General features: G+C 37.9%; 1 long non-coding RNA gene across 1 annotated transcript; it reads right to left on the reverse strand.

The window, feature by feature from the left end:
* Positions 1-948: 948 nt before the first annotated feature.
* On the reverse strand, positions 949-12,252 carry LOC122435042. Its single transcript, XR_006267564.1, has 3 exons — positions 9,599-12,252; positions 5,339-5,425; positions 949-4,934 (listed from the first exon to the last, which is right to left on the reverse strand). It is a non-coding gene; the product is annotated as an uncharacterized LOC122435042 (long non-coding RNA).
* Positions 12,253-12,759: the final 507 nt, after the last annotated feature.

Here is a 12,759-nt window from a genome sequence, read left to right on the forward strand (position 1 = left end):
TTCTGCGCTCTAACTGCAAGCCGGGCTCCTGTTATCCACGGGGCAGACCACCCACACCCGGCCACTGCCAACCACCCACCTCCTGCCAGACTCCCAGGCCCGCCTCCGGGTGGCCAGAGACCTGCGCTGTGGCGGCCATCACCGTGCACCGCATTCCATCCACAGCCTGCAGCCTTCGGCGATCTGGACTCACCCGGGAGGTGTCTGAGCTGGCCACAGCCTCTGGACAAACAAGGATTCCAACAGCTCGCCACCGTCCTGGAGGGGCCGGCCAGCCTTTCACCTGTGGAACCGAAGCCCTCCCTACTCCCAGAGACATCTTCTGTTCCTGCTGGGTGTGACTGCCAGGTCCCAGGGGTCCCTGGCAACCAAACCGAGTCGCTCATTTTCTCCTGTGGACCTGTTGGTTTCACCCAGAATCCAGTTCTCTTCTGAATGTGCAGCTGTCTCTCTGACGTGTGCCTTTTGTTGAGCACAGTAACCCCTGCACTCTGCCCAGCTCTTCTACACTACCTGGACAAACGTTTTTTCCTTATTTTCAATAAATGTCAGATGCTGTTGAAAAATAAATCGAGTCTCAATGAATATGGCACTGCGACCTCCCCAGTCCAGTAAGTGGGGTCCATGACTTGCTCAGAAGGTATGTCCTCTGCCATTCTGTGGCTGATGTGGGGTCTTGTATTATCCAGCAAAAAAGATAGCCCTGTGGTGGTCCTGGTGATGGAGACCCCACTGGTGATCATACAGTCCTGGATGCTGACTCTTCCAAACCCATCAGTTCCATGCCCCTTCCTTGGGAAATAGATCTGGATTCGATTTTGGCCAAGGAGATATCAGGAAGAAATCAGCTAGGAGACTTTGGGGAAAGACTTTCTCTTTTCCAAAAAGTTGCTTTTGAAAGCAAAATAGCTAATTTTTACAAATTATGAATCCCACACATTTGTTGGTGAACATCCGTCAAAGTTTTATTTAATCTATTACTGAGGAAGCTAGCAGAATGAGAGCTGGTTCAGAGAAAGCATTTACATTCATAGAGCTTTGATTGTTAAGCGGAGGAGAAGGGAGTGCAGAGCTGCTCTTGTTAAATGTAGGTGGAAACCTGGTTGAGATCATGCAGGAAAATAAAATTATATCTTTTCCAATGGGAAGAAAAGCAAAAAACGTTACTCCTTACTGTTTCTCTTTATGCTAACCTATTAAATCATGAGTGCTGAAAAAAGCCTCTGCTACTTCATCTATGGCTGGGCAACTTAAATTTCCTAATAGTCAATGATTGCAGATGGGCTGATAGGGCAACACTTGTGTGATATTAAAAGGCAATAGAATCATCTCTCCCTAATTTTTATTTTGAGTTATTTTTCCAGAATACATGAAAGAGTTAAAGAAAAGACTGAGCTTTGTTCATGCATGCGTTGGCTTAATATGTGGTAGAAAGCAAAAATGGGCCATGATTTCAGGACAAAAAGACTAAAGTTCACAGGCCAATCCTTTGACTTCTCTTCCTTCTGCGTCTAAGTCATCTGACTTTCGACTTTGTCTTAAATTGCTGTTTAATCACCCTTCACCTTTTGTTGTTTTTCTGCAGTTCATCAATAGCCTTGTGTACAATTGTCTATTTTCACAGTCTTTATATTATTACCACTTATTCTGGATGACTCAAACTCCGGAGATATTGCACCTTCCAGGAAATCTATTTCCATTAGTGTCCAATATCAGTTTACCACTAGCGAAATTTTTGACCATTGCACCATGACCACATCACAAGGGTTATCAGCACATCACTTACCACCAGTGATATAGTCCCCATTTCTAGCCAGCTCGCAGGTACTTGTGCTCCAAAATCCTATTTCATAATCTGCTTCTTAGGACCGCTTCTAGAACCAAATATTAGATAGGCCAAAAAGTTTGAGTTTCCCTAAGATGTTACAGAAAAACCCAAATGAACTTTTTGGCCAACTAAGTATTATACTTGTAAGTTCCCCCAGAAACATCTCAAAAGCACTTGTAAGAGAATGAAGGTTTGCATAAAGGGAGAATTTGAAGAGCTATACAGTTCCAAGGGTTTCCCCAGTGACACAGTGGTAAAGAATCTGCCAGCAATGCAGGAGACACAAATTTGACCCCTGGCTCGAGAAGATCCCCTGGAGGAGGGCATGGCAATTCACTCTAGTATTCTTGCCTAGAAAATCTCATGCACAGAGGAGCCTGCTGGGCTACAGTCCATGGGGTCGCAAAGAGTGGGACACGACTGAGCATGCACAGTTGCAATAGAGGCCTCAGCTTATCCTACAGGGATATCTAAAGCTAAGATGGCCATTCAGAAAATTTATGAATGGAGAAGATGAGGCAGGGTATTTGTGCCTCCACACCGACTGGTCATTGGATGTGGTCTTACCTGGAGGAAGTAGTGTACCCCTGGGCAAGGCAGCTCCCTTCAACCCATAGCAATTCCTAAAGGGTGATTCAGCTATATTCCTAGCATCTGGGGGCATGAGTGCCTCAATCATAAAGTGGGATCTGAGCAGTGCATTACATCATCCACTTCATTCATCAAGAAAGGAATGGGATCAGTATGATGGAACATAATTCAGCACTTAAAAGGAATAAGATACATTTATGCCAGCTGCTTTGGAGAGACTGTTGCAAGGTTTCTAGATAAAATGTGTAGAAAATTGCCTAATGTAACCCTCTTTTTTGTTAAATATACATTAACCCCCCAAAGGCTTACATATGAATACACACATCCACACATGTTATGTAGACATGAAGAACTAGGTGGTTAGTATGAATCACAAGAAGTGGGAAAGGGTTGATGCCATAGATGGAGTAGGGACTTTTGTGGAGGACTCCTACACAAAAGGAAAGGAAAAAAGCTGCACTAAAATGGGAAATAGATCTGGAGCAGATTTTGGCCAAGGTGGTGTCGGGAAGGAATCATCTAGGAGGCTTTGGGAGGGGTTAATATGTATCCCTGAAAACTGGAAAATCAATAGAAACTTGTGAGAGTGATATAATCTTAATCGGGGTCCTGACAAGAAGTAGATGCTACACACAAATGTAGCAGTGAGGAAAAATTAAATGAAGAGACTGTGTAAAAGGGTTTCAGTGTGGTTAAAAGAAATTGTAATACATTGGATAAATTTTTTACAGATACTCACTCCTCACTACCCACTCCCCCCCCGCCCCCGCCACCTTTAGGATGGAGTATACACACCTGTTCCTCTGAATTTAGTCTTGGCCATGCACTTGCTTTCATCAGTGAGATATGAGCAGACATGAAGTGCCTAGAGGATTTCAATATACTTGTGTGGTTTTGCTAGTCTTCTTGCACTCATATGATTGTCTTGAGAAGAGCTTGCCCCAGGTAGCTGCTGATCCCAGTGTTTGAGCTGCATAGTAATTCACATGGAGCAGATCTGAACACAGTTTGCATCCTAGAGCCAAGCCCATCCAAACTGCATCTTGAAGCAGAATAGCCCCCAAATAACCCATAGCACATGAGCAAGGAGAACAGGTGACTGTCCTAAGTTTTGGGGAGGTATCTTATACAGCATTATTGTAGCAATAGCTAACTATTACTGACACCAACAAGAGATTTTGAAATACCCTGAGGCTAGCAATAGTGGGGAGCTGTTACCTCCCCCCAAAGCATGAAGGGGTAGTGTTAGTCACTCAGTCCTGTCCAACTCTTTGTGATCCCATGGACTGTAGCAAGCTCATCAGGCTCCTCTGTCCATGGACTTCTTCAAGCAACAATACTGGAGTGGGTTGCCATTTCCTTCTCCAGGGGATCTTTCTGACCCAGGGATGGAACCCAGGTCTCCTGCATTGCAGGCAGATTCTTTACTATCTGAACCACCAGGGAAGAAGGGGTAGTAACAGCAGGGAATAGTTACTGGAACACAGTAACCTGGACAGAATTTGTGGCCTTTGGTAGAAGAACTCAGCCACAGCCATCTTTTAGTCTGGTAGAGATGGAGCCTTCCCAGTGGCCAAACTCAACAAGAATCCAGAAGGCAAGGGAGATATTTATGCAGTCCATAATGGTCAGCTTCCTGGGCACAGAGTAGGGTGAAGGAGAGCAGTAATAAAGGAACAAATGGAAGATACTGAGAAGATATACGAACAATCCATTCCAAGTGAGGAACATGCAAAGAGATGCACAATCATATTAGTAATCAGAGAGATTTTAAATAGAACAACATGGGATCCCATTTCAAAACTATTATGTTGGTAATAGTAAAAATAATGACAATATCAAGTGTTGAAGTGACATGGGGAAATGAGAATTCTCATATACTTCTTTTTTTAAATTTTATTTGGCTGTGCTGGGTTGCTGAGTGCGGGCTTCTCATTGCGGTGGCTTCTCTTGTTGCAGAACATGGGCCCTAGAGTGTGCTGGCTTGGTAGTTGTGGCACATGAGCTTAGTTGGCCTGCAGTATGTGGGATCTTCCCAGGCCAGGGGTAGAACCCATGTCCCCTGCATTGGCAGGCAGATTCTTAACCACTGGACCACCAGGAAAGTCCTCATATACTGCTTTTGACAGTACAACAAAATTGGAGATGAATGTGGCAATGCCTTATAAAATTTGACATACATACCCTACAAACAAGCAATTCCAATAAAGATGTTGCCCGTAGCATTTAAAAAAATAAAAAGTGTGTTATGACTAGGAACTCTCTTAAGCTGTATAGCACCATTGTCTACATTAATAAAAGGTGCCCCCTTGTGGTGAAAGCAATCTTATGTGTGCACAGTGCGGCAATCAGATGGTATTTTTCTGCTTAAAAAAAGCAACTCATAGTAAGTTCCATTGTTTGACTTGGTGAAATGGCTTGGGGCTGGAGTGCAGCCTCAGTTACTAGCTTGGTAAGGGGCACTTCAGAAATGAACAACCTTCTGGACCATAAGCAGCATCCCTGTTTGTAGTCCCTGAAAATTGGAAACATTAAGTATCATTATGGAAAATATACATACATATATATATATATAGATATTTCTTTTTGTCCTCTTATATATAGTCACTTTAAATTTCAGAAAAGTTTCAAGAATAGTTCAAGAAACTCCTATGTTCTTTATTGCATTAGCTTTTTCTCTTTCTCTATTTAGCTGTAAATATATATATATATAATATGTATTTTCCAAATCATATGCATCATAATACATATAATACACCATATAATAATATGCATCATTTATATATAAACATATATGTACATATACACATATATCACTATGTATACGAATTTTGTAATTATTTGACAGTAAGTTCATTAAAAACAATAAAATATATCTAGAAGAAACAACAACTAAGATAATATTTAAAGGTTAAATACCAAATGCTTTCTTCTGAGGTCACAAACTGGACAGAATTATGTAGTAGCACCATTTTTGTTCACAATATCTTGGAGGTCTTAGCACAACTAGTCAATAAAAGGAAATAAAGGGTATTAAGATAAGTGAAATAAAACCTACTATTTGAGGGCCTGACAGTATATAGAAAATTTCAATAAATCTAAACAATTAGAATATTTCTATTAATTCTAAATATTAATTCTATTTCTAAATTCTATTTCTAAATATTAATTCTAAAATATTATTAATTAATATATTTCTAAATAATTAGAAATAATATATTAAATGATTTTGCTGAATTCATGAATAATGTATAAAAATTTAAAGCAGAGAATGACAAGTATTTGTGACAATGTGAAGAAATTAGAGTCCTCATATATTGCTAGTAAAATGGTGCAGCTACTGTGAAAAACAGTCTGGCAGTTCCTCAAAAAGTTAAGCATAGAGTGAATACCATATGACACAACCAGCAATTTCACTCCTAGGTATGTACTTAACAGAACTGAAAATATACATCCTCACAAAAGCTTGTACATGAATGCTTATAGCAGCACTATTCATAACTACCCCAAAGTGCAGACAACTTAAAAGTCCAGGAAGTGATGAATGAATAACCAAATATGGTATATCCATGTATTGGAATATTATTCAACCATAAAGAGGAATGAAGGACTGAAACATTTGATGAACCTAGAAAACATAGCACTTAAGTGAGAGAAACCAGCACAAAAGGCCACATATTATGTGATTCTATTTATTTGAAATATCCAGAACAGGCAAATATATAGATGCAGGGAGTTGATTAGTGGTTGTTGCAGCTTGTGGGAGGGGATAATGGGGAGGCACAGGGTTTCTTTTTGGGGTAATGGAAATGTTTTAAAATTCAGTTCAGTTCAGTTGCTCAGTCATGTCTGACTCTTTGTGACCCCATGGACTGCAGCACACCAGGCCTCCCTGTCCATCACTAACTCCCAGAGCTTGCTCAAACTCATGTCTATCAAGTTGGTGATGCCATTCAACCATCTCATCCTCTGTCATCCCCTTCTCCTCCTGCCTTCAATCTTTCCCAGCATCAGGGTCTTTTCCAGTGAGTCGGTTCTTCACATCAGGTGGCCAAAGATTGGAGCTTCAGCTTCAGCATCAGTCCTTCCAAAGAATATTCAGGAATGATTTCCTTTAGGATGGACTGGTTTAATCTCCTTACAGTCTGAGGGACTCTCAAGAGTCTTCTCCAACACCACAGTTCAAAAGCATCAATTCTTCAGTGCTCAGCTTTCTTTATAGTCCAAATCTCACATCCATACATGACTCCTGGAAAAACCATAGCTTTGACTAGATGGACCTTTGTCAGCAAAGTAATGTCTCTGCTTTTTAATATGCTGTCTAGGTTGGTCATAGCTTTTCTTTCAAGGAGCAAGCATCTTTTAATTTAATGGCTGCAGTCACCATCTGCAGTGATTTTGGAGCCCAAAAAAATAAAGTCTGTCACAGTTTCCACTGTCTCCCCATCTATTTCCCATGAAGTGATGGGACCAGATGCCATGATCTTAGTTTCTTGAATGTTGAATTTTCAGCAGATTTTTCACTCCCCTCTTTCACTTTCATCAAGAATCTCTTTAGTTCCTCTTTGTTTTCTGCCATAAAGGGTGGTGTCATCTGCATATCTGAGGTTATTGATATTTCTCCTGGCAATCTTGATTCCAGTTTGTGCTTCATCCAGCCCAGCATTTCTTATGATGTAATCTGCATACAAGTTAAATAAGCAGGGTGACAATATACAGCCTTGACATACTCCTTTCCCAATTTTGAACCAGTCCATTGTCCTATGTCCAGTCTGAACTGTTGCTTCTTGACCTGCATACAGATTTCTCAGGAGGCAAGTAAGGTGGTCTGGTATTCCTACCTCTTTAAGAATTTTCCATAGTTTGTTGTGATCCACACAGTCAAAATCCTTGGTGTAATCAATAAAGCAGAAGTAGATGTTTTTCTGGAACTGTCTTGCTTTTTCTATGATTCAATGGATGTTGGCAATTTGATCTCTGGTTCTTCTTCTGTTTCTAAACCAGCTTGAACTTCTGGAAGTTCTCAGTTCACATACTGTTGAAGCCTGGCTTGGAGAATTTTGAGCATTACTTTGCTAGTGTGTAAGAAGAGTGCAATTATCGAGGTAGTTTGAAAATTCTTTGGCATTGCCTTTCTTTGGGATTGGAATGAAAACTGACATTTTCCAGTCCTGTGGCCACTGCTAGTTTTCCAAATTTGCTGGCATATTGAGTACAGCACAGGTAGTGGTAATGGTTGTACAGAGGAGGGCATGGCAACCCACTCCAGTGTTCTTGCCTGGAGAATCGCCATGCACAAGGAGCCTTGGGGGCTACAGTCCATGGGGTCACAAAGAGTCAGACACAACTGAAGTGACTTAGCATACATGTACACAATGGTTGTACAACTCTGTGAATATATTAAAAACTACTGACTTGTATAGTACTTTTAAAGAGTGATATTGTAGTGTGTGGACTATATCTCAACAAAGCTATTGTAAAAAGCTAATTGTATTCTTATTTCCTAAAAATAAACTAGTGGGAATAGTATTTAACAAAATAATACCATTTATTATAGTTTATACATTACCAAATACCCAGAAATAAAATATTTGCAATATTTCAACACTGGAAAATCCAAAATATTACTGAACTAAATTGAGTAGTAAAATAAATGGAAGGCTATAATATGTTAATGAATTGAAAGACTAAAAATTGTTACATTATATATTCTTCCCAAATTTATTTTTAGATTCAGTGTGATTCCAGTCAAAACTAAGCAGGCTTTAGAAGAAAATACAGGAGGAAATCTTCATGATATTCAGTTATTCTTAAACAGGATACAAAAGTTAACCATAAAAAATTGATAAGTGACTCTAAAATGTATATGAAAAGGCAAAGAATCTAGAACAGCCAAGTCACTATTGAAGAAGTACAAGGCTGGATGACTTACACTACAGGACATCAAGGCTTATTGTAAAAAAAAAAAGCACATGGTATTTGTGTGCAGATAGACAAATAGACAAATGGAATACAATAAAAAGTCCAGAAAAAAATTCACACTTATATAGTCACCTGATTTATGACAAACCCACTGTCTCAGTTCAGTATGGGAAAGAATGGCCTTTTCAATAAATATTATTGGGTCAATTAGATATCCATATTGAAAAAATTAACATTATCCCTTACCTCCCACCAAACATAAAAATTAATTCAGTATAGATTATAGACTTAAATTTGAAAGCTAAAACCACCTTTCTGAATGTTGGAAATATTCTACACATTGATCTAGGCGGTAGTTACATATATATATATATATATATATATATATATATATATATATATATATGTAAAAATTCATCTAGACCTGTGCTTAAGATTTTTGCTCTCTACTGGATGTAGTCTATATCTCATGTTTTTAAATATAAGAAAAGAAAAAGAAAGGATTGCATATTTAGATAAATAGTAGAGAAGTTGCAGAACATCAAATACAAAGAAAAGCTCTTAAAACAACCAAAGAAGAACACAAAATTAAGCTGACAGCTAATTTATTAACAGTAAAAATAGAGGCTAAAAGACTATGGAATAATACTGTTTTTAACACTATGATTCAAATTTATCACATTTTAATATTTCTAATATAAGGGTGTTTCCTACAACTAATTTTAGTCTTATAAACTATTGTTGACCAAGTGGTCCTTGTGACATAGTATCATTGCCTGCTCCTGTGCAAAAAGAAAAAGTACTTGCAGCAAATCTTTCAGAACTAATGCCCACAGATAAAGGAAATGAGAGTGGAATAGTCATAACTATTGCATCACTAATGTTTGGGGCACATAGTACAATATTGTGAGGATAAACAACATATGGGTGATTCTGTAAATGAAAGGGAAAACAAATTATTTTAACAACTATTTTAACAAATAATTTTAAACAATTATTTTAACAAAAATAATTTTTTAAAAGAATGGGGAAAAATACATTTTCAGAAATGAAAGGCATAGAATTTTCCCCTAATATATCATTGTTAAAAGAGTATATCTAAAGGGTACTTTACAAGAGGAAAATTATACCAGTAAAAACATCTGGGATGAAAGAAGAGATGATATGTGGCTAAATCTAAACAAACTATAGCACAAATATTTAATTTTGAGATTAAAAAATGAATGAAGCTTAAGTAATGACAAGAAGAGTACTTACCCTGATCACAAGAAGAGGTGATTATTTGTAATTAAAAGGTTCCAAGCTCTTTGCATTCTTTCATTAATTTCTTCTATTAGTTAAGAAGTTAAATTCTCTATTTCTATTCTTTTAGTGGTTGCTCTGAAAAGTTAACATCCACATTTAACAATATAGAAAATTAACTGATACAAAGAAATTAGAACAATATAATTGACAAAAACTTAGACTCTGACAATGCCAAGTACTAGTGAGGAAATGGGAACACATATATTGAGGAGCATAAATTAAGAATTATTTTGGAAAACAACTTGGCAGTGCCTTTGGATTAGTTTCCCTATAAGCTGACTCTGGCCAAGGACTCATGTAAAAGTAATGTATATCAAGAAGTGGTCCAAAAAATATATGGACAGGAAAGTGGGGAAGTGGACTGTGGAGGGGGTGCAGGGAAGAGAGTCAAGCAATATTTTCTACCAACCAAAGTCTCCCAGAGAATCCCATATCCATCAATCATTAGTTTAAATTACAAGGTACTAAGTCTTCATGCTTACAGATGAAGGGGTTTCTGATAGCCTGTGGGCAGTCCTATGAGAAAGAGCCACAGACTCTGGCTATTGGGAACAAAAGCACAGAGGAGCTGAGGTGCATGAAAATGGTAGAGATTTCTAAAACAGCATTACCAGCATCTGCTTCGATAAGCATTTGTTTCAGGATTCAATAACAAGACACCTAGAGACTGCCCCTCCAGTCCCTCTTACAGTTGTTTGCAGATATCTGTTTATCTGTACTGTTCTGAAGAAGACGGCAGAAACATGGACCTTGTCTCAAGATGATGATGAAACACAATCATGTGAATGATGCACATCTAATATTTTTGGTACATATTAGGAGCTCAAGACACATAAATCTTCATCACTTTTAATATTAGATACTAACATGTTTTATTTTAGGCAGAGTGAACAACGCTGCCCTGATGTTATGGCTACCTTACACAGCAAGTTCTTTGCTCCTCATCTTTATAGCCTTGATTATGTAAATTGTGTGGATATCAATTCATCAAATAATGGGTTCAAATGACCCCTGGTGGCCTGAGGTTCTGGGATTGCCCAGGAGTGTCCTAATCAAAGCGCTCTAGTGATCTGATAAAACTGAACATTCATGGAGAAGGAAATGGCAACCCACTCCAGTAATCTTGCCTGGAAAACCCCATGGACAGAGGAGCCTGGCAGGCTACAGTCCATGGGATCACAAGAGTCCGACACGACTTAGCGACTAAACCATCCACCACTACAAAGTGAATGTATGCCTAAAGATAATGTGTGAAAAGGATATTTGCCATATACTAGCTAGTTTTTTGGTGGGAGGGTGGGAGTCAGGGAAGACTTGGGGTTATTTTTTCATCAACTTCCATTTTATGCTTATTTATAATGGCCATTATTTTTACTAATACTGTAAAACTATGAAAATGAATAAAATACTAAAAGTTTCATATAGCCAAAAATTTATAGTATGATGACTTTATTTTATATGATGATATGAATTAAAACATGTATCTGTCACAGATGTAAAAAAAAAAAAAAAAAACAAAAAAACCCTGAACATTCAGGCAGAATATCCATTCAACTCATTTGGGAGATAACTGGATGGTTGAAGAGAGAAAGACTTTGAATGCATCCAGAGTAAGAGTGCCATTCAAGTAATGGAAGTACAGAAAAGAGGTGAGAATGATGGTTATAGTCAAGATGTTATGCATCTTTGACTTTCAAGATAGGCTGTCTCTGTGTGATTCTATGAAGGTAGAATAAAGTAGAGTACTGGAGCCATTGGGAGGATTATAGGCAATCCTCCATGTTGAAAGTCAATTTGAATGTTCATATCCTTTAACCATATATTCTCTAAACAACTGGTCCAGAACCACTTTAGACTAAATCTTCTGCTTAAGATTTCTTGGTGGGTGTGATTGTGGGCTCCACATTTGTGGGTAGTTACATATTAAGTTTTATTTGATGTTCAGTCCTTTTGTTTTCTCTCAATATCTCATGGAAGGTATTCTTTCTATTTTATTCAATATTCTACTTGGCAAATTTGCTAGAGTTAGCAAATTGAGTATACATGTGTTTCTTCTTTTGGGAGGATGGGAACCCTTCATTGCTATAGACCTCCATGGACTTTGAAAAGGTCTCAATTCAACTTCACCATAATCTTTATCTCTAGAATGTCATTTAACATCCAATACCTGAAAGTTGATTGATAAGCTTTCATATTACGAGTTGGATATTGCTCCTTATAGAGACCTAAAAATGATTATTATTTTTTAAATTAAAAAAAATGATTTTTAAAATTCTAGCTGTATTATTTTCATACTTTCAGATGTCAACAATCTCTACCAACCTCATTGTTTCGGGATGAGAGTGGGATGTGAAAGTGGAAGCAAAAGTGTTCCAAACGTCTTGATTACGGTAAAGTAGAAGAGAGCAGAGGCACAAAGCAAATATATTCTAAAAACCTCATTTTTTTGTTGACAGAAGTGAAGCAGGACAAAAGAGAACATGTTATTGTGGCAAAGAGTACTTATCTCTAACACCATACAAAAAAATAAACTCAAATCAGATTAAGATCTAAATGTAAGACCAGAAACTATAAAATTCTAAGAGAAAAAGATAAGCAGAACATTCTCTGACATAAATTACAGCAAGATCCTCTATGACCCACATCCCAGAATAATGGAAATAAAAACAAAAATAGACAAATGGGACCTAATTAAACTTAAAAGCTTTTTCACAACAAAGGAAACTATAAGTAAGGTGAAAAGGCAGCCTTCAGAATGGGAGAAAATAATAGCAAATGAAACAACTGACAAAGAATTAATCTCCAAAATATACAAGCAGCTCATGTAGCTCATACCAGTAAAATGAATGACCAATTAAAAAGTGGGCCAAAGAACTAAACAGACATTTCTCCAAAGAAAACATAGAGATGGCTAATAAACACATGAAAAGATGCTCAACATCTTTCATTATTAGAGAAATGCAAATCAAAATCATAATGAAGTATCATCTCACACTGGTCAGAATGGCTGCCATTAAAAAATCTACAAACAATAAATGCTGGAGAGGGTGTAGAGAAAAGGGAACCCTCTTACACTGTTGGTGGGAATGCAAACTAGTACAGCCACTATGGAA

Source organism: Cervus canadensis, chromosome X, assembly GCF_019320065.1.
Source record: "Cervus canadensis isolate Bull #8, Minnesota chromosome X, ASM1932006v1, whole genome shotgun sequence".
Taxonomy (NCBI): Eukaryota; Metazoa; Chordata; class Mammalia; order Artiodactyla; family Cervidae; genus Cervus; species Cervus canadensis.